The sequence below is a fragment of the Ixodes scapularis genome, unplaced genomic scaffold (genome assembly GCF_016920785.2).
Source record: "Ixodes scapularis isolate PalLabHiFi unplaced genomic scaffold, ASM1692078v2 PGA_scaffold2__306_contigs__length_199485367, whole genome shotgun sequence".
NCBI lineage: Eukaryota > Metazoa > Arthropoda > Arachnida > Ixodida > Ixodidae > Ixodes > Ixodes scapularis.
Genome location: NW_024609857.1, coordinates 90,351,514 through 90,378,236, shown reverse-complemented (window position 1 = coordinate 90,378,236; position 26,723 = coordinate 90,351,514). Strand labels below are relative to the sequence as shown.

The 26,723-nt window shown below is 45.1% G+C and overlaps 1 protein-coding gene across 1 annotated transcript in view; it reads left to right on the top strand.

Annotated features, from left to right (window-relative positions):
• The first annotated feature begins 1,693 nt into the window (after positions 1-1,693).
• Positions 1,694-26,723, top strand: part of LOC8040729 (cytochrome b5 reductase 4) — a 96,879-nt gene continuing 71,849 nt past the window's right edge. The window contains exon 1 of the mRNA XM_042291949.1: positions 1,694-1,784. The gene's annotated coding sequence lies outside the window, so the exon portion shown is untranslated. The remainder of the gene's footprint in view (positions 1,785-26,723) is intronic.

Below are 26,723 nucleotides of genomic sequence, written 5' to 3'. Positions count from 1 at the left end.
CATGGTACAAGGTGCAAGGGAAGGTCCCGACAACCAGCTGGGGATGACAGCGCTGTTCGATTCAAACTGCGTACCTCTGCTAAGTCCTTAATATATATATGGAAAAGGCGGCAATGTCGTCTTCCCCATATGCTTCGTGCAGTCTGCTTGCTTCGCTCGCCTGCCAAAGTGACTTTAGCGCGAGCAGTACGACAATGCCTTTTATTTTCTTTATTTATGAAAATTTAAGAAGAAATATTTTGAGTTTGTATACGCCGTGGGGTCTTCTTAGCTGACAGGTATATCTTTCAGAGCGACTTTCGACGATCGAAAAGAGCCCGGCCAAAGCCGCCATTAACGAAGACACACCCAAACAGCCTCGATACACGTATACGTAACGCACGAACCGCCGGTTCTGGCACTGACGTTCCGGACGCTGCCATTAGCGGGTGCTCGTAACAGACGTGCACCTTTCGAAAAAAAAAAAAAAAAAAAAAAAAACAGAAAACGAGTTTTTTTTTTTTTTTTAGAGCCAGGAATCATAGAACGAGCACGCAGTCTCTCAAACTGCGATGGCGCTCTCGTTCGGTCTCGATTTCATCGAGATTGGACGACGTCGTCATTTTTAAATAAGTAAACGTTAATCCGTCCCAACCTCTCTCGTTGCCGCGTGATTGGCGTGCCTGGAACAGGCAGCTCGCTCCTCGTTTGTTCGGGTAATTCAAGAGCGGGCCAGAATCTGAGATGGCCCGGGAACCCGCGTTCCTTCGTTTTTGTTCGCCTTTTCGGTGGTCTGGCTCGAGTCATTTTAGTACTATTGTTCGGAGGTTTTAGTGGATTTGATGCGGGTTGCTCTTTCTTATCCTATTCGCTTCGTTCTACCAGAGATAGCTTTTATGTTTTCGATCGTTCACTTTTTTTAAGCGAAAGCGTCGCGAACGATGCTGCGTTAGTCGGGTAAGTACCGCCGCGGCGCAAGATGTTGCCGACGGTGCACAGAGCACGCACTCAGCGTAATGGAGACGGCTGTAAGGCACTTTTTCTCGTCTTTCCCGAGAGCCGCGAGCTAACGCCACCTCGAATAATCGAAGCCGTGTGCACTCGAATTTTGACGTCACCACAGGGAGGTATGGGGCGAAAACGCTGAGAGGACACCGAGTGCTGGCTCGGCGCTCGGCCGGGCCTCGCGTCCATTCAACGCCTCGAAGGACGCTCGACTCGACACCACCGTCGGACTGCGTTGACCTTCCATTTGAGGAACAGCAGGTCTGACTGCGCTTCTCGCCTTCGTTGAGTCGAGGAAATAGACGCGTTGTGCACGATATTGATTGTTCTCTACGCTTCGTCTTTATTGACGACCAAAGCGGACGCCGCTATCAGCCATGCCAGTCAGTCCGGCCTGGCGAGCGTATACCACCTGCACGCTCCGCGCCCCGCACCTCATTGCGCCCCTCCGGAAGGTCACGTGACACGTACGCGGCATTGGGATTGGCTGGGATGGCTGGATAGCGTCCGCTGCGCTCCATGCATGTACGGAAGCCGAGCGATCTTTGTTTCTTTTACCGCCATCTGCCGGAAGCCTTTGGAAGTTTCGATCATCCGGAGGCCACGACCTCAAAGATGGCGCCTTGTCTGTCGCTTTCGTGTTTCTTGTGCTTTCCTTCTTTTTTCTTTTTTTTATTGCACATTTTGTGTGTGTGTTTCTTTTTCTTTTATTTGCGCCGCTTATAGGCTTATTGTACTGATATATCACGGCCGCTTGATTGAGAATCAGATCCCGCGTGGGACCGTCTACGGTCATAGAGGTACGTGCTGCCATATTTGATTTGATTCCGGTACGGTACACTCGAGGATGAACCGAAATGTGTCGACTCTTGGCAACTGGACTAACCTACAGATAGGCCTTGCTTTTGCGAATTCGTTGTCTCTCTGTATAGCATGTTTAGTGTGTGCAACGTAAGGAGGTGATTCGTCGGTGTGCTTACAACAAAAAGAAAGCTTGATATTGTAGTGAGTGCGCAGGCGAGCTGGTGGAAATTAACCATTCTGATGTTAGCCTGAGACTGAGGCAGGAAAAGAGGAAGTTTCAAAGTAGAAGAAAAAGGAACAGTCGAGGATACGTCTCTAACACAGCTAAAGACAAGTTTATTCGGTCACCCTCTTATATACACTCCACAATCTTCACCACAGAACCTTCGCGACCTCCAAAGCCAAAAGATAACAAAGAACTCATCTCTTTCCACCACAATAATCAAACGACCTTGACAATCCTACAAAGCCCCCTCACCAACACAACCTATCTCGCGAAGGTCGATCGTCTTCCGGGAGAGAGGAGATAGGTTGTGTTGGTGAGGGGGCTTTGTAGGATTGTCAAGGTCGTTTGATTATTGTGGTGGAAAGAGATGAGTTCTTTGTTATCTTTTGGCTTTGGAGGTCGCGAAGGTTCTGTGGTGAAGATTGTGGAGTGTATATAAGAGGGTGACCGAATAAACTTGTCTTTAGCTGTGTTAGAGACGTATCCTCGACTGTTCCTTTTTCTTCTACTTTGAAACTTCCTCTTTTCCTGCCTCAGTCTCAGGCTAACATCAGAATGGTTAAAAAGAAAGCGACTGTTTAGAGCTGTTTCATCTGTGCACGCTTGTCACTGCCGAATAGGGTCAAAAGAAAAGCCTCTCCCACAAAACTCTCTCCTCGTCAAAATTGGTGGCACCTAGAGTAACTGTATAGGCTCTGCTTAAGCGGAGCATATACAGTTACTCTATGGCACCCTCCTCTCCAGCGTTCGCTCTGCTAAAGTGAAAAAGACTGCGGGGCTTGCACCGCCCTTATTAATTAACTCGCAACAGATGGTCACTCCGGGCGATCGGGTTTTCTACTTTCGTTGGCGACCAAGGTGGGAACCGTATATATGACTTATTTTTTTTCTTTGCCGTGCTGAGTGAGACCTTGTAACTTTGCAACGATAAAACGGGTGCGGAAACCTCGCGGTGCCCGAAGTTCCTTATCTCAGTATCCTGTATACGGAGAGCATTGACGGGACGGAAGAGAACTTGAGAAAATAATATTTTGTTTGGTTCTCCCGATGCATCCTTTCTTTTGCATCGTTTTTTTTTTAATCCTCTGTTTTTATTTAATAACGAGTCAGGGAACTTTTCACAGGACTTAGCAACTTGCTACATGCCTGCCTGTCAAGCTTCTTTTTCTTTTCTTTATAGAAACTATAGATGTAGGTTTCTTCGTTTCTGCCTTTTACCCTTATTACATTAAAAAAGATGCATCCCTAGTCTAAGAGAAATCATAACATCTCTACAGAAACGTGGAACGGACGTCAGAAAAATCCCGGCGAAACAAAACTCTCCATGAACTTTGCTGACTGTAGTGCCGCGCGGGTGCGTTGAATTGCTGCGAACCCAGGACATCCGCTCATTCTGTTACGTCCTTTCTTTTTCCCCTTGTCCAAAAAGTGCAGAAATGTGACAGGTGCGCTGAACGAGGTCATTCGTTTCCACTTGTGTTGGTCGTAATATTGTACCAATACTAGTTCCAATAGATCAGATGGCAGCGCTAAACGGGTTGGGAAATTCAGTTAAATCGAAATTCCCCAGGAATTTCCAACGTCAAACGAGATGTGTCCCGCGAAGTGTCTAACCATGCTGCAAAATATTCGAAGATATTCTCTGCGTTACCCTTCAAACTGTGCGGTATTCGGGCAATCGAGTCTATCCAGCTTGATTACCGTAAGCTATATCCATACACAAGTGTAAGCTGCTCATTCGTTATAAAACAAAGCGCGCGAAAATCAGCGACAGAAGGTGACAGTACGATAACAAACGATCGCGCATTCACAACTGTAACTGTATCCATACCTTCGCTCGTCTTCTCATAGATTTGCTTTTTAGCTTAAATTCCTGCGCTGCCTCCAACAGGGAGACTTTTAATGTTTCGTTGTTGTCTTTTGTTAGCATTGTCGAGCGTTCATTATTGCCTTTTTCGAGCCGAATGAACTGCGAGTGACACGCATTGATTATAGGCCATATATGCAAAATTCTTGACAGCTATAATCACCATGCCATTCAGAGCCGCCATATATATATATATATATATATATATATATATATATATATATATATATATATATATATATATATATATATATATATATATATATATATATAGTCGCCGGCCATATGAGCTCCCCCGGCCGAACCCCGACCGGAGCAGCGAAAATCCCGCATGCGGCGCGTCGAGCGTTGTCGCGTTCTGGGAGCCGGGCTATTGGGACCAAACCATTCTGTTATCAAAGGGGTGGACGCAGGAAGTTTAATAGCATTCCGCGTATTGGAACGTGAATCTGAAGCACGGCCGATTACAATCCCGCATCCGGTTGTAGGTAAACGCAGACGGCTTATCGAAATTCTTCGCTGCATAATATCTCTGACGTGTTTATATGCTACTTTTTTTATTTGCAAAACCGGCTTGTCATTTTAAATCTTTCCTACCCGAAGAGTAATCCTACGCACAAACTTTCTTAGAATCTTTCTTATACCTAGACTAGACAATGACAAGCAACTTTGAAATAATTTATTTAATCTATAGGGGATATGCTATAAAAAACAAAAAGAAGAAGATTTGTGTCGAAGCAGAATAAAGATTTAGGCATTTTTCATGAACTCGTTTTTTGAAGAGACTGTATTGTTCTGCGCTCAGCAGCGTGTTGCTTCGCCAACGGTAATTATCTACACCAGGGGTGGCCAAGCTGCGGCTCGGGAGCCGCATGCGGCTCTTTGCGTGTCAAAGTGCGGCTCGCGACTCCCTAGCCTACCCCCCCCCCCCCCCTCCGTCTTCCTCGCCCCTCCCTCCCGGTCCCACGAGCACTTTCCCAAAAAGGGAAATGGAATGCGTTTTAAGTCGAAAGACAGGTTGCGGTTTGGTAGTCTTGTGCTACTATTTCCTTGTTTACAGTTGAACTGCTTTTGACTCAGACATGCAGAATGAAAGTAGTTCGAGTTTTTATTGCTCTGGACAAAAGTTTGCCCCCCCCCCCCCCCCCCCCCCTCCACCTTCCCGCGGCTCTTGAAAGTTTTATTGTTTTGTTTGCGGCTCTTAGGCCGGGCCAGCCTGGCCACCCCTGATCTACACGATGACTTTGCAGATGGCTTCCTGGTCAGCCACATCTCGCTTGCCGAGGGATCATTGTTGTCATGCCTAATATCATATCAAGCATAGGGTCTTTACATTTGTAAGCATCGATCAACACTGCTGCTTTATCTACGCTTAAAGCAAGTTCCAGTTTATCAGCAGGTATACCATCATATCCGAACACTTGGGGCCAACACCCGAAGACGGCAATTCTAATCGGCCATGTTTTTGTGATTCACACTTTTAAAGGCCGAGATTCCGACAAAAGCTATGAGTTCACCCCTTTGATAACGGAATGGTTTGGTCCCAATAGCCCGGTTCCAAAACGCGGCAACGCTCGACGCGCCGCGTGCGGGATTTTCGCTGATCCGGTCGGCGTTCGGCCGGGGTAGCTCATATGGCCGGCAACTGTGTATATATATATATATAATATATATATATATATATATATATATATATATATATATATATATATATATATATATATATATATATATATATATATATATATATATATATAATATAATATAAATTTTTTTTCTTCACATCTGCCAGCTGTGGACAAGGCGCATCTGCACTTAATTCGGTTTTCATGATATTATGACGATGTATTTGTACGCTCAGTGGGTCGCTCTTTATATTTGGTTGAAGGAAGAGAAAGACTGTTGCGTAATTCTGGAAAAGGAATTGTCAGCAACGAGGTCGCAACACTCGTCACTCAAACGGTGAACTGTGCCGTCCAGGTCAGCGCACAGTCTTTATCGAAGACGTTGTGTGAAGGGTTTGTACTGGACTTGTAGTACGTGTTCATATCTTAAATCTACGACTCCCACTTTGCCGGGACCATTGTCTCTCGGGCGAATCTATTGCTTCGGGAACCGCCCAATATACGGCGGAACTCTGATAATTAATCACGAGTACACTAGATGGCGCTTTTCTTTTCGCCTATGTGGTCGATCGACTATACTTCGTTTCACCGTAACTTGGCAAAATTCGAACGCTACGGCCCCTTGGGGGCGAATCAGAGCGATGCAGGCGAAGCGCTTGACAGCGTATACCAAAGGAACACGGGGGAGAGCGTAGCCCAAGCAGCTACGGAAGGAGGGACTCCCCTCTTACCCGGACCTAGTGTCACTATATAGTGACACTAGGTCGCTATATAGTGGCTCTGCCCGGACCCACAGCGTTAAGGAGCGCGTGACGCGTCTTCCCGTCACGACGTTGGCGTCGTGACGGGAAAATCCTGATTGCTCGTAGGGTCATATGACGTCACAGCCACATGACCTCGTGCGGGAATTTCAAACAACCCACAACGCTCACGTAACTTCACGCATGGAAGGAAAGTAGTTAAAAGGTTAAATGTAATCCGAAATAAAGGTCGCCGCATGTCTCAAATGATTTTACTTTAAAAAAATAATTAATTTGCCTTAAAAAAAATTAAGAATTTTAGGCGGGAATTGAGCTCACGACCTTGTGATTGCGAGCCAGACGCACTACTGATAGAGGCCAAGCAGAGATATGATCACGTGCTGCAAGTACATGATTAGCCCGTCACTCAAAATTGGTGCAAGAGCGGCTTTTCCCTTCCTCTCCCGCTCGTGGCGTCGACAGCACTGCGCTCAACTCGTGAGACGGAGTCAGGTGTCCCCCTGCGACGCTCTGATTGGCTCACATGGGACCGTAGCCTTGGCCCTTTGTCAAGTTACGGTGAGACGGGGAAGCTGGGGCTGTGTGTGCACGCTTCGCCGGCCTCGGGGATTCGCCCGCATGAGCGAAAGTGTCGTATGTGCGTGTGTGCACGCTTATACCTGCCACGACACGAACCTGCTAGAGAGATGAAGGATAATTAATCGCTAATTCGCGGTAAATGCCCCTCATCGGTTGGTTCGCGTTTTTGCATTCCTTTGTGCATATTATCTTTGTTTGTAGTTTGTATTTGATGAGGGTTTAAACAGAAGGCTCAATGTGGATCTGCCAATTTTCGTGGGGTTCTCTTCGTGTTTTTTGTGTTTTTTCGCATCGCACGCACTCTAACCTCATTTACGTTTTCAGCCGTGCATCAGCTCTCTTGGTGGAGCCTGAAAGAACACGTGGCGTCGGTCTTTTCTTGTTTACTGCCCGTGTTGCAGCGTAATGAGATCGCGTGTTATGGTAATGGGCTGTACTTACTTGTGTCAGTAATCGTTTGATGACTGACACGGCGCCGGCGCATCTGCTGTAGTCGCATAGGTGCGTGCTCGCAAACGGCGGCGCATCACCGGCAGTCACAGCAGACCAATAGGAGCGTGCGCGTCTGAATCTGGGATGCGCCATGAGCCAAAAATGGCGACTCGTAGCCGACGTCCAATAGGAGCACCCGCAGCACGGTCGAACTATGGCGGGAACTTAGATAAGTAGGATATCAGGCACGTAGCCAGGGGGGGCCCATGGGGCCCGGCCCCCCCCCCCCCCCGAAATCTTCCATTTTGCTGGGACCTTCCTCTCCCCCCTCCCCTCATACAGCATTTTTGTCACGGGCGGGCCCCCCCCCCCCCCCCCCCCTTCCCCCCGAAACAAAATCCTGGCTACGTGCCTGTAGGATATCCAGTGCTTTAACTCTTACCTGTACGGTTCAAACACATATACGTATAGGTACGTAGGTAAAACGAAAAAAAAAAAAAAAAAGATAGGAAAAAGACATTTGCTGGTAAAATTTTTATTCCATCGAATTTCTTTTGAAAATTCCGATACTCGTAATTACACTAACAAACAAAAACAAAAGCAAAAACGCATTTTTAAATTTTTTTTTTAACTTGGATGATTAATTCGATCAAGGGCTGTTTGTCGTCAACGTCCGCATAGAACAACGGCCAACAGCAACAGATCGACGACACATCTGTGCATGGACGCCGCCATAACTGACCTTCAGTTTTTGTTTCCTCTTATTTCGTTTATTTCACTTGATCATTACCATAGCAGGCCAGGTTATTGCCATATTAGATTTGCTGTGTCCTTTTCTAAAGCATCGGCTTTTGTAGAGGATCGTGAACTACCGTTTCAGTTGCTCGGCATCTCGGTAAGACAAGAGAAGGTCACCAATGACGGCTGCAATCTGGCGCGTGTGTAAAGCGTCTATAATCGACGACACAGTCAGAGTCGCTGTAGTATAAGCTATACGCTTAAAGCACGGGCACTCCATTCCCCGAGTTTATTGTGGGCGCTGCCATTTTTGGTGCTTACTAAAGAGAGGACGCAGTTTGCGGTTGTTACGATTCGAAAATGCCACTTTCTGAGCTTTCGGCATAGGATCGTTTTGCTCTGGCCCGAACTGTTTCGATGTTTCTGGAGGGCGGAAAACCGTTTCCTGCGATCTCAGATAAAGCTTCAGATTAGCGGCAAGAAATGATTTGAAGCATCGATGCGGTTCGAGTGTCTTTACTCTGAAGCTTATTTTGTGGCTCCAAACACAATGTTGCCGCATTTTTGGGGTATTGCCCGTTCTGGGTAACGACGGCTTCCAGTAAAGGGCGTATTATTTTGAGCCACTGTTCAGTTGTTTTTGCTTTTCTGTTTCAGTTTAATTTGTTCGGGCCATTTTATACTAGAAGTTGAGGCAGGGCTTCCGTAATTGTAGTAGCCATGTCCTACAGATTTCATGTGGAGTACTTGAAAATATACTGCTCACAATTAAAACGACTTTCGTGTCCTTTGATCCGTTTATCGGGAAATATTATATTTATTGTTGTCATTAAATTACTCGAGTTAGACAATTGGGAATACGACAATATTACGCTCTGCCAAAAACGCCGTTATTTGTAAGAAGTAAACATTTAGAATATGTAAACTCCAATAAATACAAAATTAGCCATACCAAAAAAAAAAAAAAACAAAAAAAAAACATTGCGAAGGAGGTTTTTTGATTTTCACAAAAAAATAAAACTCCGAAATCCCAAAGCACTTACACGTGCACCTCGTAACGTCATGCATAAAAAAAAAAAAAAAAAGAAAAAAAAGTTATACGAAAGTGTTTTGTTTACTAGTTGGACTTGAACCCTGCAACTCTGAGCTTACACGTCATGCTTTACGTAACCTTTAAAACGGGAGCTTTATTTTTTATTTATTTTTTTTTGTCAGAATTTCGGGATTGTTGTTGTTTTAGGCTCTGCAACTTGTTTAAAGTACAACTCCGGTCCATACTTTCGATTTTGGGATTATGGCTGTTTTTAGTGCAGTTAGCGCCCCTGAGTTGCAAGGTGTAATTTTTTTCTCGTTATTGTGCGTAGTTTTAAAGGTATCGACGTCTCAAAGTTTTGTTTGGGGCGCGGCCGACAAAACCGAAACTAGCCGCTCGAGGTTCCGGCAACACTGGAAATCAGCCGCTATGTGGACGTGACGCCAAGATCGTTCTCGTTCAGCGAGTACGCAGTCCAAGCGGCACCTACCTTTGTTGCGCTAGTCATCTAAAGATAGAAGGTAAACTGATTTTGTTTTAATTCTGTATATGTGGTAGTTATCCAGCATATGTAGCAAGAGTTAGTGCTTATACCCAAAAGCTAGCGACTGGAAAACCCGTCAACTCGTTCGGTGCCGTACTCGGCACCTGTCGGCGTGCGTGCGGTCTCCCGCACTCGTCGCTAGGCCTAAATTGTCATCGGGGCTCCGTGGATGGAGCGGCGTTGCTCTACGCCGCGCTGCCAGTGACGTACAGTGCTGGCGCTTTCGCGCGGCGGGTCAGTCCCAGACACGAAGCTTTGAGGCTCTCCGGCGCGTTCCGCAACAACCGAACAGACGTGTGTCAAGCTGTAGACGTCTGTTTTTCGTTATTTTTTCCTCAGGCGCGTAAAAGCCGAATTTGTGAGCTACAACACTAATTCACCACATAAGTTCGTCCAGGTAGTAAATCTTTGTACAAATAAAAAAAAAAAAAAAAAAACTTGCCGCACTAAAAAAAAAAAAGAAAAAAAAAGTTATTTGGGCAGTCATTTTTTCCTCAAAGCTAGCAAAAGTTTTTGTGGGTGATAAAGGAAAACAGAGAACGTTAGCAAGGTGAGAAAACTTTCTTTTCCTTCCGCATTCCAACCCCCACCCACAACAATTTTTTTTATTAGAATACATAGGATTTTAAGTTTTCCTTCGTAACTTTTAACTAAGGCAAGTGTGTTTTTTTTTTGTTTTTTTTTTTGCATTCTTAAATATTATATTTACCTCCAGCCGAACTCGGGCAAATTAGAGAGTTGTAACTTACAAATCCGAACTTTCGCGATTTCTTTAAAGTCGCTTGTGGTATTCACAAGCGCAATGTTAATTAATACTGCTGCGTAACGGGTTGGAACGATTAGGAGGCGAATGTTTATATCGTATGAGCTTCACGCGCCGGCTGTTCGCTAGTAGTCGCTACGGACCTGAATACTACGCACGAGATTGCGTAGTAAACAAGTAATGACGCAAAGCAGAACATTGTTTTCGTTTTCATTACAAGCTTCAGTGCTTGGAGCTAGTTAGTGGTTGTACTCTACATGCCCACCATTCCCCATTCAACAGACATTCAATGGAGCATGAATGCTCAATCTTCAACACTGCACTTGACAATGACTGTTTTATTTATTGATAAGGATACTTTTATCATGTTTACCTTTTTTGTACATGTACGATGGGGAAAGAGCGACGGCACGGCATCCTTTTTAAGCCTCGACCCCTTCGCTGACAAGCCACAAGCAACCAACACCCGTAGGTTTCGTTCGTAACTCTCTGGCGAAAAATGATCGGAGCAGAGCTTCGATCTGGGGGTCGACGTCCAAGGCTTTCCAAAGTCCACTCGTCGAACAGCGTTCACCCACAGCTTCTCCAATTTCCGATCCGTTGGAAACTTGTGAAAAAGCAGCTCCGGGTTGCGCAGCGGCTTGTTTGAGCAGCCCACAGCGCTTTAAGTTGTACTCGGCATCTTTCGAGGAACAGCTGGGCAGTCTTGGGCGCACCGAGTTGCTCGCTAAAACGAGTCTAGGAGACCTCACAAGCAAATAAACAAAAGGCTATACCGAAGCTACACGGGCTACAAGTAAAAGCAACGGCTAAACACGCAATTACAAGCCGAAGTAGCGGTGGTAGCGGCACAAAGAAGCGCGCGCGACGGCTGTGCCGTGCTCCCGTCCGGAACGGAGGAAAAAAAGAGAACGATGTTGACATCACGGCCCGATGTTGCTTTAGCGATCGGCAGCCCGCCGGCCGCCCGCTAAGGAGCAGCGGCTCGCGGCGGGTGGCGTTTTTATTATCGGCATTAGTTGAGAATGCGGCGTCCTACGGACGCGAAATTTTGGCTGGGGTCGTATTTTGTGTCACTAAAGCGGTACCAGTAATTTAATTCATTTTGAGTTTTGGCCGGAGTTGCCCTTTAAATACAACTCCTAAGAGGTAAATATTTTCGTCACAGCTGCCCAGATACTCTAATAACGGAGAGCTCTAGTAGGTCGAATTTTCGTACTACGATATACTCGCACTTCCACCTCGAAACACGCTTTAAAGCGCGGCACTAAAAAAAAATAAAAAAGGATTTTTTAAACATTGTTGCTTTTTTATTTGATTTTCTCGGAACCGATTTAGAATGCTCCGATCCATTAAAAGGAAACTGAAACGGTTCTGTATTTGAGGAAAAGCACCGGTATCGTCTTCATTTGCCCCTCAGGATAACGAATATTAAAATTATATTTCAGGTTGACGTGCCAAGTATCCGCAACAGCACTTGCAAAGTACCGCTAAAGTACCCCTCCTTCTAGGCGTGTTCGGTGGGAGGAAAAACTTTCAGCCGTTATACTCTGGTGAAGAAGGAAGACCAGCGGAGCTGTACGATGGAAAGTAATGGCCGGCCGCAAGTCGGCGAGTCAGGGCATAGAGATCATACATACTAACTCTAGAGGAAAAGGTCCGCCATTTTCCCATACATTCTGACTGCCGCAAGCGGCGGACCATGCAGGCAGACCCTCTGGGTCCCAAACACGGTTACATCATCAGAGCAGTTTCGTGAACTTCAACAATCCACGAACTTACCGGTGGAAAGATATTCACGTTCCTTTCGAAGCTTTCTTTTTGCATAGCGCGCAGATGTACGGCCTCGCGTTAACGCTAAACTAAACCATATACCCGGCTTCGCCGGTGGGGCGCGGCTGGGCGCGGTTGAGGAATACGAAACTGCGCAACCACCAGATTTCCGAGATTTCGACAGAAGGGAAGTTAACGCAGCGTAATGACTTTATTGCTTTTTATAAGCGTTAGAATAGCTCAGAATTTAGTTTAGAACGTTAAATTATCACTGTTTATATTGCTGAGAGGTTTCACTCTTCGCGTTTACCATGGCAACGTTGCTTTCTTTCTCTCGTGTTCTGTCGCTCTCTTTTGCGATCGTTCACTCGGGACCCCGAGTGTCGGCGCACGGGATTTGCCACTCCTCCTCACCCACCTTTACCCCCCTGAGCCAGAGTGGAAAGGCTGCCGCCATCTATGAGCGACGGCGCCAACGAGATGCGTGGCTTTCCGCCGTCGCTCATAGATGGCGGTAGGCGTCCAGAGTTCGGTGTCTTCACTTCTTTGCGGGGGACGCGATCCTGGGGAAACTAGCCCTTAACAGCTCGGCTGTAAAATTGTGCTGTGCTAATACGGAGATTTCAGCGTTTCTGCACATTCCGCAAGCTTTGACCCGAGTAGCCGAAAACGCTGCACGCTTTCCCTCAGAAGCAGCAGGCGCAAGGCAGCCGAAACCGGTGGCTATGACGTCACACCCATCAGGTGTTTTTTTTTTTTTGTTTTTTTCAGTTTTTCTCGCATTTATTTATACGTTCGGGTCAAATGCTCGTGATGTTCAAATTCACGGGACAAAAATACGCTAAAATTCATCTCTATCCTTTTGTTTTCCTTTTAAGAACCACTTCAGTTTTCCTTTAAGGAGTCAGAGGCGAGCAAAGTTGCGCGCCGCACAGCGAAAAATTCAATCTGCGCGTCATCTGAAATTGGCACAGGGCAAAATTAATGTAATTTCTAGCGAATGGCATTCGCCCCTGTATCTAATTTGTTCTCTGCCACACGGAAACATTCGATGACATTAGTTGAAAATGACGTTCGCCCTCCGAATGAGTCTGGGAGAACTCATTAGCAGTTGCTCGTCTCGGACTAAGTGAAAAATCTAGATGTCATAGACTCGGGAAGACGAGCACGTGAAATTGTAATAATAGAAAGGGCAGCATACAATGCCGTTATTTATGTGCATTATAAAATATATCTTTGTTTTTATGTCATTCAAAAGTATTAAGGCCCGTTCACACTCTTGCGACCTCTTAAACCTGGGTTCCTTAAAACTTCTTAAACCAGAGAACACACTGGCGCCATCTATTGGGAAGCACTGTAAACTCGGCGGTCCGGCATATATTTTTTTTTTTTTATTTCTCGCGCATTATCATTTCTTTCTTGGCTCGAAAAACTTTTGTCAATGTTATAAACGAGTCCTTCTATGGGTATTACGCACATTTGACCTCGGAAATCCCGCAAAACCTTCGCTCTTGTGAAATGCAGTTCCTGGGTCACCGCATAGAGGGCGCCACAATGCCAGTGTGTTTAAGTGTGTTCCCTCATTCTAAAAACATTTAAGAAGTTTTAAGAGATCTCGTCGCTCTCAGTCGTACTCGGTCGCAAGAGTGTGAACGGGCCTTTATATTATAGAATGTCAGAGAACAACTTACGTGCCTTAAAGGGCCCCGGAAGAGAAAATAAGCGTTTTCTTTAAACAGTCTGGTTGGGACACGCTTGTCAAAAAATTAATTTTACGCGGGGAAAAAATTAGAGCAATATTCACGGCGCGAGTCGCGATTTAATCGGCAGTCACCTCTTTTCCACTTGTTTTCTCTCCACATTTCGGGCGCGTGGAGGAGAGGAGGATCGGCTTCGCCTTCACTTTGAGGTGGAAAGAGCGAATGACCATCTCGTTCAGGTCAAAAGAGCGAATGACCATTCCGTGACATCATAAACTTTGCGCCCAGAATTTCAAATAAATCTCTCGTCGTCAATATTGCTCTTATTTTTTTTTTTAATGCGTAATTTTTTTTTTGACACGCGTGTCCCAATTAGATTGTTAAAAAAGAAAAAAAATTTTTTTTTTTTTGCTTTTCAGGGGCTTTTTAATATAAGATGGAGGAGCCATTTTTGTTTCTATCATTCGGTACTAGACGTCCTGGAAGCAGTAACGACAGTCTGGAAGTCAGGGGCGGCATTCTTGAATTTGGTCCCAGCTGGTGCCAAATTCGATGAAGACAATGCTAATAAAAGCAACTAATAACATGTCCACGTTAAAAACTTCGTAAAATTGGATTTGAATGATATTGAGGCCATCGGGGAATCTTGAAGCCACGTTTTCTCTTTCGAATACGGTACCCAAGTATTTCGGTAAAGCGAATTAGCCTAATCATCACCATTGTGGCATTTAATGATGTTACAATATTGGGTGTGACACGGTCCATGATTAATGTCATTCATAATTGGAAAGACATTCCCTGGAAATGATATTAATTTTCGCAAGTGACAGAGGTTGGTATAGACCCTATTTTAAAGACGCCGCCACCTTGAGAATTGCGGCGCCGACGATTCCGTCTAGTTATTTAACGTTGCAAATACCGGCTGGTTCCGGCAGCGCAGCTATCCGGGTAGGCAACGGTGTGGGCATGGGGGAAATTTGGCTAGACTTGGCTATGGTGGGCTACAATAACTTGGCTGGAACGCGCGGTTGAATCGAGCTGGCTAATGTCAGGCCTTCACCTTGCTTCCTCGAAAGAACGAGGACAAAGACGGTGGGGTGCATGCATTTTCTTTTCTCATGCACGCCTACGAGTTTCCACAACGGAGGCATGCATGAGCAGTTAAATGCAGTCTATCTAGGTAAACTCTCACATTTGATAGCTGTACCTTGAGTGGCGGCCACGTAGACCTTTTCATACCCTCTTCACATGGTATGGAGCATATACAATATTTTGCCAAGAAAAGCAGAAATTGATCATTTTGTAAATGTAAGCATAAAGATTCAACGAAAAAGAAAATAACTGCAGAGATAGAGCTGTGGAATAAAGACTAGACCCGCCCAAAAGTTTAAGTACCGCTTATTAATAGGCAATTTTAGCAGACCGTGTTCCGCGCACTGCACTACCGGAGCCTTTGAAGCATGCTTTTGAGCGCGCCCCCCGAGGTCATGTATCATCCGGGCACGCGCGTGAAAGCCTGCTTCAAAGGCTCCGGTAGTGCGGTACGCGGAATGCTGCAACCAGAGCCGTTTATACTGAGAGAGTTTGGCCTTCTTAAGGAGATTTTGACAGTCTGACAACCAAAGCAGCGTAGTCTGACAACCGGGGGATGACTACTTCCGTCCGCCATATTGTGGCTCTGACTCATAGGAACTCTACGCGATTTCTCAGGAATGAACAAGACAAAGAAGTGACGCCATATTGTGTTATCGCGAAATCCGCTTGTTCTAGCGGCCAACAAGCTCCGCCCATCGGCCAAACTCTCTCAGTATAAACGGCTCTGGCTGCAACGGTTATCTAAAGCTCTCCAATATTTTAATACTGTCATCTAAAATAATCCTGAAAAACATTGGTATCTTTGTTGTTGTTCAGTGGAAATTCTCATTTTCGTGCATTCGCCGAGTCGTCCAAGAAAGTTGGGGAGGGTTGGCGCGAGATGTTTCGGTGGCTCCCTTTCAAATGCCTATCTGTGACGTCACGATCAGAATTATCGATTTCCAGCGACGATTTCGATGGTCCCTGTACAATGCACGAGGCGTTTCTCGTACGAAAGTAAAATTCGTCATACTCGAGACATCATACTAAGCATTTGGGCAATAGTGGAAGGCCGACTACAGCCAGGCCTTTGATCGCGCACGTCGCCACTAAGGGCGGAAACCTCCGAAGTGTTTCCAGACCAGGAGTCTCGTCAAACACGTAGTTGAAGCCCAAAGTTAGCGGCGCGCGCCGATTGCCCTTCTTGGACAAAAGCGCGGCGGCGGCGTTGCGAGTGTCCAATCGGCGAGCCCCATCAACTTCAGCTCCAACTTTGCGTTTGATGAGTTTAGTGCCCCAATAACTAGTTTATCCGAGAACCGTGGCAACATCCACCGAGCACGCGGTTGTTTCTGTCAACGAGCTTGTATACTCTTCTTTGCACATCATGCACGCCTGCCTCTGGAGTCCATATCTTCCACAATGTTGCACCTAGGGGGTACGACGACAGATACGACGTTGCCGCCGCAAAACACAACTTTGCCTTTTTTTTTCGGAAAAGGGGAAAGGGGGGGGGGGGGATTTGTCGCGCGCAAATCTCTCTCTCTATGTATATATTTCCCTCCCTTTCTTCGGGGTGTTGTGAAGATTCTAACGAGATGTTCTCTTGCATTCCGCTAGCGTCGAGAGCTCGTGAGCGATCGTCCCTCCGTTAGGTGGGATCCTTTGAAGTGCCGTCGTTGTTTTTCGCCCCTGCGGCATTCAGCGAGCGACGGAGTGCGTTCCGGGATTTCCATAATTTACTCGCGACTAAGGAAAAAAAAAAAAAAGATACCCGAGAAACTGAGTGTGGGGCGCAGGGTCCAAACTGAGTTACCCGGAGAAGTTTGGAGGTCTTTCTTTCTGTTATCCTGTTTGCGAGACGTTTTAGACCAATGGGGACGGTGTGACGTGTGCGTGCGTGCGTGTGTCTGTACACGCGCGCGCGCTCTTTTTTGCTAGACTGTTTGTTCATTAAGAAGTAGCTGAGTTTGAGACGTCCCTGCGTGCTTGTCTGTTTTGTTTGTTCATTGTTCTCTAGTCTCAGCTAAGTTGGGAAAGTTGTGTATCAACTTGCCTGCCTCTTCCCCTTCGGCAATTTCGAGAATCCGTTTCCCACTTGAACGTTCGAAAGAGACGTTTGCCGTCGCAGCAGCAACTGCCTCTTTTGGCAACGTTCCATCGCAGTTCCTGTTGTAACGCTCAACCTGGAGCCTACATACGTACGCAGTTATACGTCTGACGACATTTTTAAGTGAACCTCGTCTATTGCACTCTAACGAGTTCAAAGCAATACTTGAAGATACTAAGTTACGTTCAATTTTGTGGTTGTTAGAGGTAGACGAGTTATTGAAGTCAATACTGACGACTGACGACGATGTTCTAAATCTTACAGTCTATACAAATATTACTCTTTTCACCCACGTATTAATTTCGAAATCGACGAACCCGCCGCGGACTGCTGGTGCCACAGGCTTCATCACCCGAAAAGGAAAGTGCTTGTTGCGGCCACCTCTTCTCTCCCACGCGCTGCGCCGAGTTCGAGTACAACCTCACGGTCGAGGTCATCCGATCTCTGTCGGACTGTCAGTGAATTACGCTGCGCGTGTGTTCGCGCAGTGTCAAGTTAGCTTCAATGGGCTTCTTGTTTCTCTGCCGTAGATGACGAATTTCGCCAGTGAAGTACAACTGCTCTACCCTGCGGGATCGTTTACGTGCTTCGTGTAATATACGACCGCAAGCCGCGGTACGCGATGCTCACCCATATTGAAACGGAAAACATGCGCACGCCCACATTGACGTTTCTACGTGCCTCGCTGCTCTCATTTGGTAAGAGGGACTTTCCACCAACAAAAACGAGCACGCCGAGACCGCCAACGAGGTCCGGCGATTCGCTCAATTATGTTAACTGCAAAACAAAGTCGGGACCCCCATCCCCGCGACGAAAGCAGAGCGCGCGTTGCCCGGGCCGACGACACCACCCACGGGCGGAGTCCTCCGGAAAAGAATTCGGAAAACGACAGCATTCAGCAAAAAAAAAAAAAAAAAAAAAAAAAAAAACCGCCTGAATTTGCGGAGTCAGCCGTAAGACAACGTGACCCTGAAAAACAAGGCCGCACGGGCACGACTTCGCGTGATTTTTCAGATTTGTTTAAAAGTCTAACTAAATTGTTACGATATGTCAGATAGGTAACCAAAGTTACCACTTTTGAAGCAGGCGCAAAGCTGGCAGTGGCGGAACGCGATGATAATCTAATTATCCGCGTTTTGCCAGTGCCGGCTTTGCGCCTTCTGCACGATCTGGTACCTTTCGTGCGCCCCCGAGTTTCCCACGAGCTTCAAGTCGTTCTAATAAAAGTGGATCTAGTGGTTTTCGGTGACGCTCTGTAAGTTTCTAATTTGTCGTCGTCTCCGTGAAACGAAGTTATCTCTGGGCAACGAACTAGACGAAGCGTCGCATCCATCGAATGTAATTCCCTCCATGCGAAAACAAAAACAACTTGATTTTTTTAGTTAGTTAGTTACCTTTCCTTTTAAGATCAGTTAAAAATCTTTATTTTCTTTTTTCTTTTGAGATCTGTCTTGATTGGAATAGCACATTACTTTTCTCGTTTTCGTTTCTTTTGCGTTCTGATTTTATTGCAATAAGACGTTACGCAGCTGACGATTGAATTTAAAGGTAGGAATCAAGCTCAGCGGTCGGATTTTTTCGGAAGTTCTTTTCGCTCGTGTTTCTAAATCTTTTTTTTTTTTTCATGTGAAAGTATTTAGTACATAGACAAACGAAATATATATATATATATATATATATATATATATATATATATATATATATATATATATATATATATATATATATATATATATATATATTTTTTTTTTTTTTTTTTTTTTTTTCGGGATTATTTTTGCGGGAAAGGCTCGATCTAAATCATCGTAGTGAAACTACTCTGGTTCCGATCACGATTAAGATCATAATGATTTTTATTCTTCACCCTGGACCCATGTATACCTCTGACTGTGGATTTTCCTTAGGTCCGAGCAATTCCCGGACGTGGGCTGCTGGCATCCGTCCACAGGTGTCGCATTACCTAACCTCTGAGATGCCTGCTTCCCCGAGAGTGGTTCGAGCAAAACCGCTGACAAGGCCGTATTGCTGGGTTTTTCTGCTTCACATGGCGGAGGCCAGCGCTGCCGGGACACACGTTAAACACGAGTGCTACGTCGGCGTTATGCAGGGGAATCAATCAGAACACGAGTCTGAGCCGAACGCAGCACTCGTGTTCAATAAAGTAAAAAAAATAAGAAAAATTATGCATGATTTTTTTTTTTGCGTAGATTACTTTGTTTTGTATTTTTTTTTGTCGATTTGTATACCGCGTAATTAGTGACCAAACAACCCTTTTTTAGATATGCCGTCGGAGTACTATTAAATATAATTTGAGACATCAGTCTATGAGATACCACGGTTAAGAACAACCTACGGAAATCAGAAATTGGCTGTCATTTCTAAAATAGTCATCCAAGTCTTATGTAAATAATACGAAGTAGTGTTTCATCCTGCCAACCTGTGAACTTTCAAATTTGTAAAAGTTTCGCGGCCGCGGGGGGAGGGGGTTTACGCGAAGCGATGTGCAGCTTAATGTCAGCCTGGCCACCGTGCGAAACGCGTACATCACACGTGCACGTGCTACAGAATCCAAACTTCCCTGGCCTTTTGGGTGGCACGAAGCACGGAAATTCCGACGTGTAGGACTTCAGGAACACCTGAAAGTACCTCTTTTGAGGTTTGGAGTTCGCCATTGCGCCGCGAAGCCACAGCGACCAAGGGAATGCTACGGTTACACGTGCAACAAACACAGACGCCATACTTCTCGCTTCGAAACTGGCCGAAATAACGAGGCCCAACAACGTCTGAACACGCCGAACCAACGTGCGCCGCCGAACACACGAACAAAGGCTTTGAGCTTTGGATTGGTTTTCGATCCGTGGCCACCGGATAGACGGATAGTAAAAACCACGACGCTGCCGTGGACGGTACCTATCGCCCTCTTGTGGCGTAGCAAGATACCGCCAACAATGCACTTACAAAAAAAAAAAAAAAATTTTTTTTCTAAGATTTGGAGCAAGATTTGTAAAATCGTAAAATAAGTCCCAATTCGTAAATTTTACGAAAAATTCGGAAGTGTTGGCAGGTTTGTCATTATAACTTCAAAAACCATATGAAACGATACCTTTTGACGTGTCCGTCATATTTGCCAGTTTATTTCCATATAGCATTATGTAGCATTGTCCATATATTTCTTAATGCTTTTCTTCATTGTAGCCACAGTAAAGATACGTCGTGTAGTTCTCTTCGTGAATGTTATAATAATATTATTATTCTGCCGTTAATTTTTCTAATGTATTTCTAAAATATTTATCACTTACGTTTAGTTTTCCACTGCTAGCTGACGCAGTGTGTTAGGTTGACCATAGGGCTCGTCGGGCACAGTGTATCTGCTTTTCGGCTCGCTTTCCGGAGACCTTGTGTACAAATAACGAACAAATAAACAAACAATACATGCGCCCAGCGCTGGCTTCCGGTAAGCAAACAAATCCAGTACTTCGGCCTTGCTATCCGCAAGACATGTTTGGGAGTTAAAAGGGCTCAAAAACGACGGACGAGTTGCTCTGTGGTGTGTGGCTCTTCAATTAATCCTTCGTTTTTTTATTTTTTTTTATCGCTTTTAACTCTTAAACCTGTTAAACCAACTAGCCCAAATTGGAACTCTTCTATGTATCTTGCAAGACGTTGGGCGAGTCCACATATGCATACCGATTCGAAAAACGCGGAAACATCGCGTCCATTCCCAACGATTCTTTCGAGGTGCGATTCTTTCGCAAATCTCTTCGCACACCAGCACACGTGCGCGCTGCAAAAGAACAGAATGCCGAAATGAGGAATACCCGCATCGCTTTTGGTCCCCTATAGAAAAAAGGGGAAGAGATCTGCCTGGTCAAATCGCGACAAGGCGAAGAAAAAACTTTTTTGACGAATGAAGTTGGGTCGAGAGTCAGAGAGAACGCGCCGCTGGCTTCGGGAATCCGGGTATGAAAGCTCCCTTTTCACGTTGCTCATCATCCTCCGTACTTCCTTTTGCTTCCGCCGGATGAAAAGGATGCGGCTCTTGAGATGGGGACGATACGGAAGATGCTGCAGGCGCCGAGAAACTCTCTTTCTGTTCGTCACGTCGTTGCTCGATTGTTGTTGTTGCTGCTGCTGTAGTTCGTCGTCGTCACTCGGGGCCCCTTGTCCTTCCCTGTCTGTCTGTTTTCTCGGCAAACATAGCGCCGATCCATAAACGGGATTCCCGGCTAAGCTATTACTCGCGGATTTATAGAGACGGGGATTGTGCGCGGCTGAGAGGGATTCTAGGTTTACGGGGAGCGGGGAGGAGAAAGCGCTTTACGTTCGTGGAGCTCTCCATGATCGCGCTCTATATTGTGTACCGAAGATCGTTTACGTTCGATCTGTCTTTGCTGCGAGGACGCGGTGTTAATGAGCGCCGTACAGTTGGTATTCTTCTTTTGTACGGGCACTTGCAACTACCTGCATATGTACGCGCGAATACAAGTCTGTGTTAGAAAACACGGAACCGTTAATATTTTTTTTTTAATGGCCCCGAAACAATAGGTTCCGGGGAAAAAATTGTCACGGACAAAAAGGTGTACCAAAATATGGTCGTAGCCAGAAAAAAATCCGGTGGAAAATGGCCTTGGAAATGATTTTAAGTGGATGTGTATACACTTTGTATAACCTTTAATGATTTTAGGGAAGAGCTACCATAAAGATTCATTGAACACACGTCTAGTGTACATTTTATTATATTTAAAGGTGCCGTGCAGAGATATTGTGTATGAATGTTTCTCACTTCGCACAGGCTTACTGGAACTGGAGTTTCATGGGTTATGAATGTCAACAAATAATTCGAAGTGCCATTTACTGAAAGTATATACGTTCTTGCATCGCCTTTTTAAGCGTTTCCCGATGTATTAGGAAACGACTAGTGCAAAGAACGCACAATTGAAACTGAAACGCGCGTATATATTTAATAATTCATTAACAAATTGTATAATCCAATCAGAATTCTCCCAGTTCAAGATGGTGTATGGACTGCGGTACCTTGTGAACACCCCGGCTAGTGACGGCGCGTCTCTAAAGCTGGGTCACACTGCTTATACATCCCACAAAAGACAGTCTGCAAACAGAGTCGAGCGCGAGTTACCGCGAGATCCCTGCTTCGAATGCCGCATGGCAATGTGTGCAAGGTGAAACTTGAGCTCGCGGCATTCGAACCAGAGATATTTGGGGGGACTCATGTGTGCAGACTGTATTTTGTGTGATGTATGAGCAATGTGACCTTGGCTTTGTGATCTATCACAGGTCCTATCCGCATTGTCGCTTGTTTCTTCGTTGTACATCTGTGGCAAGAAAACTAATGCTTGACCGGAAACTCACAAAACAAGTGCACACCTTCAAGGGGTTATTAGGACACGAAAATTAAACGGGTAGATTATTCAATAAGGAATGCTCATAGGCTACTCAGTATATACACAGAGTTTTGCGTCTTTTTGAGCTCTAGTAATTGCAATAATCAATTTACGAATTTGTATCATTTTCGTCTGGCGACCATACAACACTGTTCAAGTTGTTCAAGTCACCATACACCACGTGATCACGAACGCTCTCTTATTCTAGGCATCCCCATGATCGCCCAAGCTCGCCTTGCCACTGTATACGATCAAAACCTAGCTCTCACGCAACTCGGCTACTCCAACGCTACTCACGCTCTCACCCCCGGCGCTTTGAGCTTCCACCCTGCATGGATCTGCGACGTCGTCGCGGACAACGGCGACCACAGCGAGTTCGTCCGTGACTATCTTGTCTTCCCTGGAGCTGATCGCCAGCGGGTCGCAGACAAAATTTATTTTATTTATTTATTTTCAGGATCGCAGGAAAGGCTGCAAGCGCGAGCTCCTTGCTCAGGGCCACGGTGTAAGATACACCGTGCTCAGGGCACATCTCGTCGGCACATGCTTTCGCGCCTTAAGGGCAGCTGCAAATGCTACATTCCGTTTCACCTTATGTTGTACCGCAGCGAAGGCTAGAAGCGCGAGGTCATAGCGTTGGCAGCTGCCCTTGGTGCATGAGAGCTTGTGCCGCCGAGATCTGCCCTAGAGCAGGGAGCTCGCGCTTGTAGCCTTTCCGACACAAGGTGAAACAAAGTATATGAGCTCGCACTTCTAGCCTTTGCTGCAGTACACAAGGTGAAACGGAGTATAGTCTATACCTGGCAATCCTGCAATTGCACGTGCTGCCTACATGAGCAACACCCGCTTGACGGCCGAACGATCCCGGTATGACGTACCAGGCTTTCTGTGTTTTCTCGCGTTTAGTTACATCTTCAAAGAAAACGAAGGTGAGATTCCGATTCACGGAATAAAAATACTCTAGTATTCACCTCTAACTCGTTGTTTCTTAAAAAACCTCTTCAGCTTCACCAATGCGTCCATTGCAAGATCGCGACTCCAGCAAACTATAGGGTGCACGCTGGTCAGGCAAAATGGCGGACGAAAGGAGGTCGTTTTCGTCGTTCAGCACGCGGACCACGAAAACTTTCTTTCCACTGCAGCGTAAAATCGGTGTTACATATGAAAGCATAGCGATTTTTCGACGGTAGAGACCTTCTTCTAGTCAGTGCGTAGGAATGACACGGCGTCAGCATAAAAATAATTACAGGAAACGATGTTTGTTTTTATGCTGCCTACGAGAACCAAGCAGCGATAGCAGACGACAGTCCAAACGACTTCCTCTCCTGAGCTTCTGGGCGTTGCCGCTACGCTGCGTTGGTTCCGCTGGAGTCGCAGCGTTGTTTATTTTCTTGTTGTCTGTCGCTGCCTCGTATCAATACGTAATGCTGGGCATAATACCACGTGGGCAGCCGACTTTGAATAGCTCTGTCGGACAAAGCAATCCCCCTCCTAAGCCCATCCGGATGAGACTCCTCCGAATCTCGGATTAGGAACATTCATGCGGTCGCCGTCGGCTCGGAGAAGCCCTCTCGGCAGCCCGCTTTGTGCGCGCGTCTTTCCTGAGTGCTGTTTGCTCGTGGATCTGCCGGGGCGTGTTTACGTTGCGGCCCGGCGGTTCTGCCCCGATTCTCGTCTGTATTATTGCAAACGCTAAAACATGTCGTGTCTTTTTTTTTTTTTTTTTCTTTTTGTAGAAAGAGTCATAGTCCGGAAATTATGGCATGTATGGTCCGGTTACACTAGTATAGTAATAAAAGAAACGTACGATTTTTTTTCGATAAAATTAATCAAATTTAATTGATTTTTTATCAAGATTTGATTTCAATCACCCAGTTTGATTTCAATCACCCAGTTTGATTTCAATCACCCAGTTTCAAAATAATTGTTTTTTGTTGTTGTTTTGTCGCTAAAAGCTTTTTTGTTCTTTCTATAAGTAGATTCGCATTTTAAAGCATGCGTGTCACTGGAAATACTGTGGGACGAGTAAGTTACTGTATTTTTTTTTATTATACCCTGAAATATAATTTAATGAAGATCCTTTTTTTTTTTCCTTTACGCAAGACGTTTTGCTAAAAGAAAGGCTGCTCGACTTTTTTTAGTTAGTGAGCAATCTTTATTTGTTCTAATACATGAATAAAACAAAAGATGAACACTTTTGAGTTAAGAATACTTGGGGACCTTGTGAAAACAACCTCCGCCCACTTTTTTTTTTACGTTTTCTCTTTTTTTTTTTTCGTCGGTTTTCCGCACACGGTGCCACTGTGACTCTGCGGCTGGCGTCCGACGAAATTTGAACGGCCTCTTGGTCACAGCGAAAGCGCAAATGCAACAAAAGGTGTAAAAATCTATATGTTAAAGGGCGTGGTTTTTCGAGCCACCACTAACTCTATACACATTTTCGAAGTGTCAAGTCTTTATTCTTCACGTCGTACAATCTGTAATCTCCAAATTCAAAATATCTTTGGCGAAAACGGAAAAATGAAACTTACGCCATATCCAACGTTCAGTTTTTCCCGCGCTTTCCGCTAGGGTGACGTCATATGTTGTATAACTTGCAAGACGACCAGGCAGTTTAAAAAAAAACAACAGGGTGGAGTATAAACATCGAGATGATTTAGATCAGACCGGTTTAACGTACTAGATGATTTAAATCAAAACTTTTTCGCAAAAATAATCTCGAAACTAGTTCTTATTTCTTTAACCATTTGTCTGTCCTTTAATTCCTTCTATGTACATTTGTTTTGTACTGAAATGAAAGAATCACCTCACATTTCAAGCAAATCAGCACACGAAGGAAAGGAACAAAACCTAGAAAAGTTACGTCTTATTGTGAGCAAATCGGAATGTAAAAGAAAAGGCAAATAACGCTTTATAACTAACTAAAAAAAGCTGTTTTCTTGTTTTAGTTGATGGGTGTTACATCAATAAAAAAAGTTGTTAATTTAAATAGTTTAAATTTACGTTAATTATTTCTTCCGTTATATATTTAGATCACTCGTTTAATTTACCATATTTAAAAATACATGCAGTGATAAAAGAGTGAATATCGTTTTTTCAGCGACAGCGATTTAAAACAAATTGGCCTGATTTAAAACAGACAAATCTGATTTAAAGCAAATATATCTTATTTATCTTCTTTTTTTATCGTGATTTTTTTTTTACCTTGCTAAACATACAATATTTAAGGCATATGTTTTTTTTTTCTTCTTGCAGTGAGTTCAATTAGCATTCATTTCACGCCATTAAAGTTTTCGTAATACGTCGGGATCAAGCCGTACTGTGCCCATATTAAAACATCTGGCGTCACGTTTTCAGTGTTTTTGCCTCTAGGACCAAATTTAAAGCTTAAATAACTTCGAAAAAAAAAAAAAAAAAAAGAAAAACATTGCTACATGTAATACAAGTTGCTATAGTTTAGATGCCTATGTTTAATGTGATGAACTAATTTTGAGACAAATCAGTGACTCGAAATTTCTCCGGCTCCTTTTGCGACTCATAGATCCAGCAGTGTTTACAAACAAGTGAGCGTTTGCACAGAAATCATGCAGATTCGCCCGAGGCGAAGCATCTGAGCATGCGCAATGGCGACAGCAGCTCCACCGCAGTGGAGTGGCGTCTGCAGACGGTTGAGTCGGCCCATACTCATGATTGTCGAACTCGAGTGCACACTCGCGCTTCACCAATAACTTCTTTTTTTTTTTCCTTTTTTTGGTTTTAATATGCGCAAAGTCGCGACCTGGTCTCATGAAGGAGATGGCAAGCTAGTGTGAGACGAATGGGACGTGCTCACCGATCAGCCTTCGACGTGTGTCTGTCTGTATCCCTTCTCTCCCTGCCCCTCCGTGTGCCTGGTATTTGAGTTTCTTCCTCCGTATACGATACTCGAGTGGATGTGAGCGTGCACACTCACAGGCGGCTTTATAAGTCCGATTCGTTCCTCTCTGAGGGCGCCACTAGAGCGGAACTAAGGAAAGCAAATAAGGAATCAGCCACAGTCGGTCCTTTTAATCAAAACGGTCGAATGAAAATAACTGTTTGATTTGCAATTTGACGCCGGGTGGCTGACGATCAAAGTGTAAAGTAGAAGGAAGAAAAGCTGCCTCAACTTACTTTTGCTTCAGAATAGGACCGCTTCTTTGTTCTTCGTCGTCGTATTGTTTTGCTCGATGATAGTTTTATTTAAGCAACAAACGAAACCACTCAAATAATAGTGACTGAAACTAATCAAAAAAAGTTCCCCGCTTTTTTTTTGGGGGGGGGGGGGGG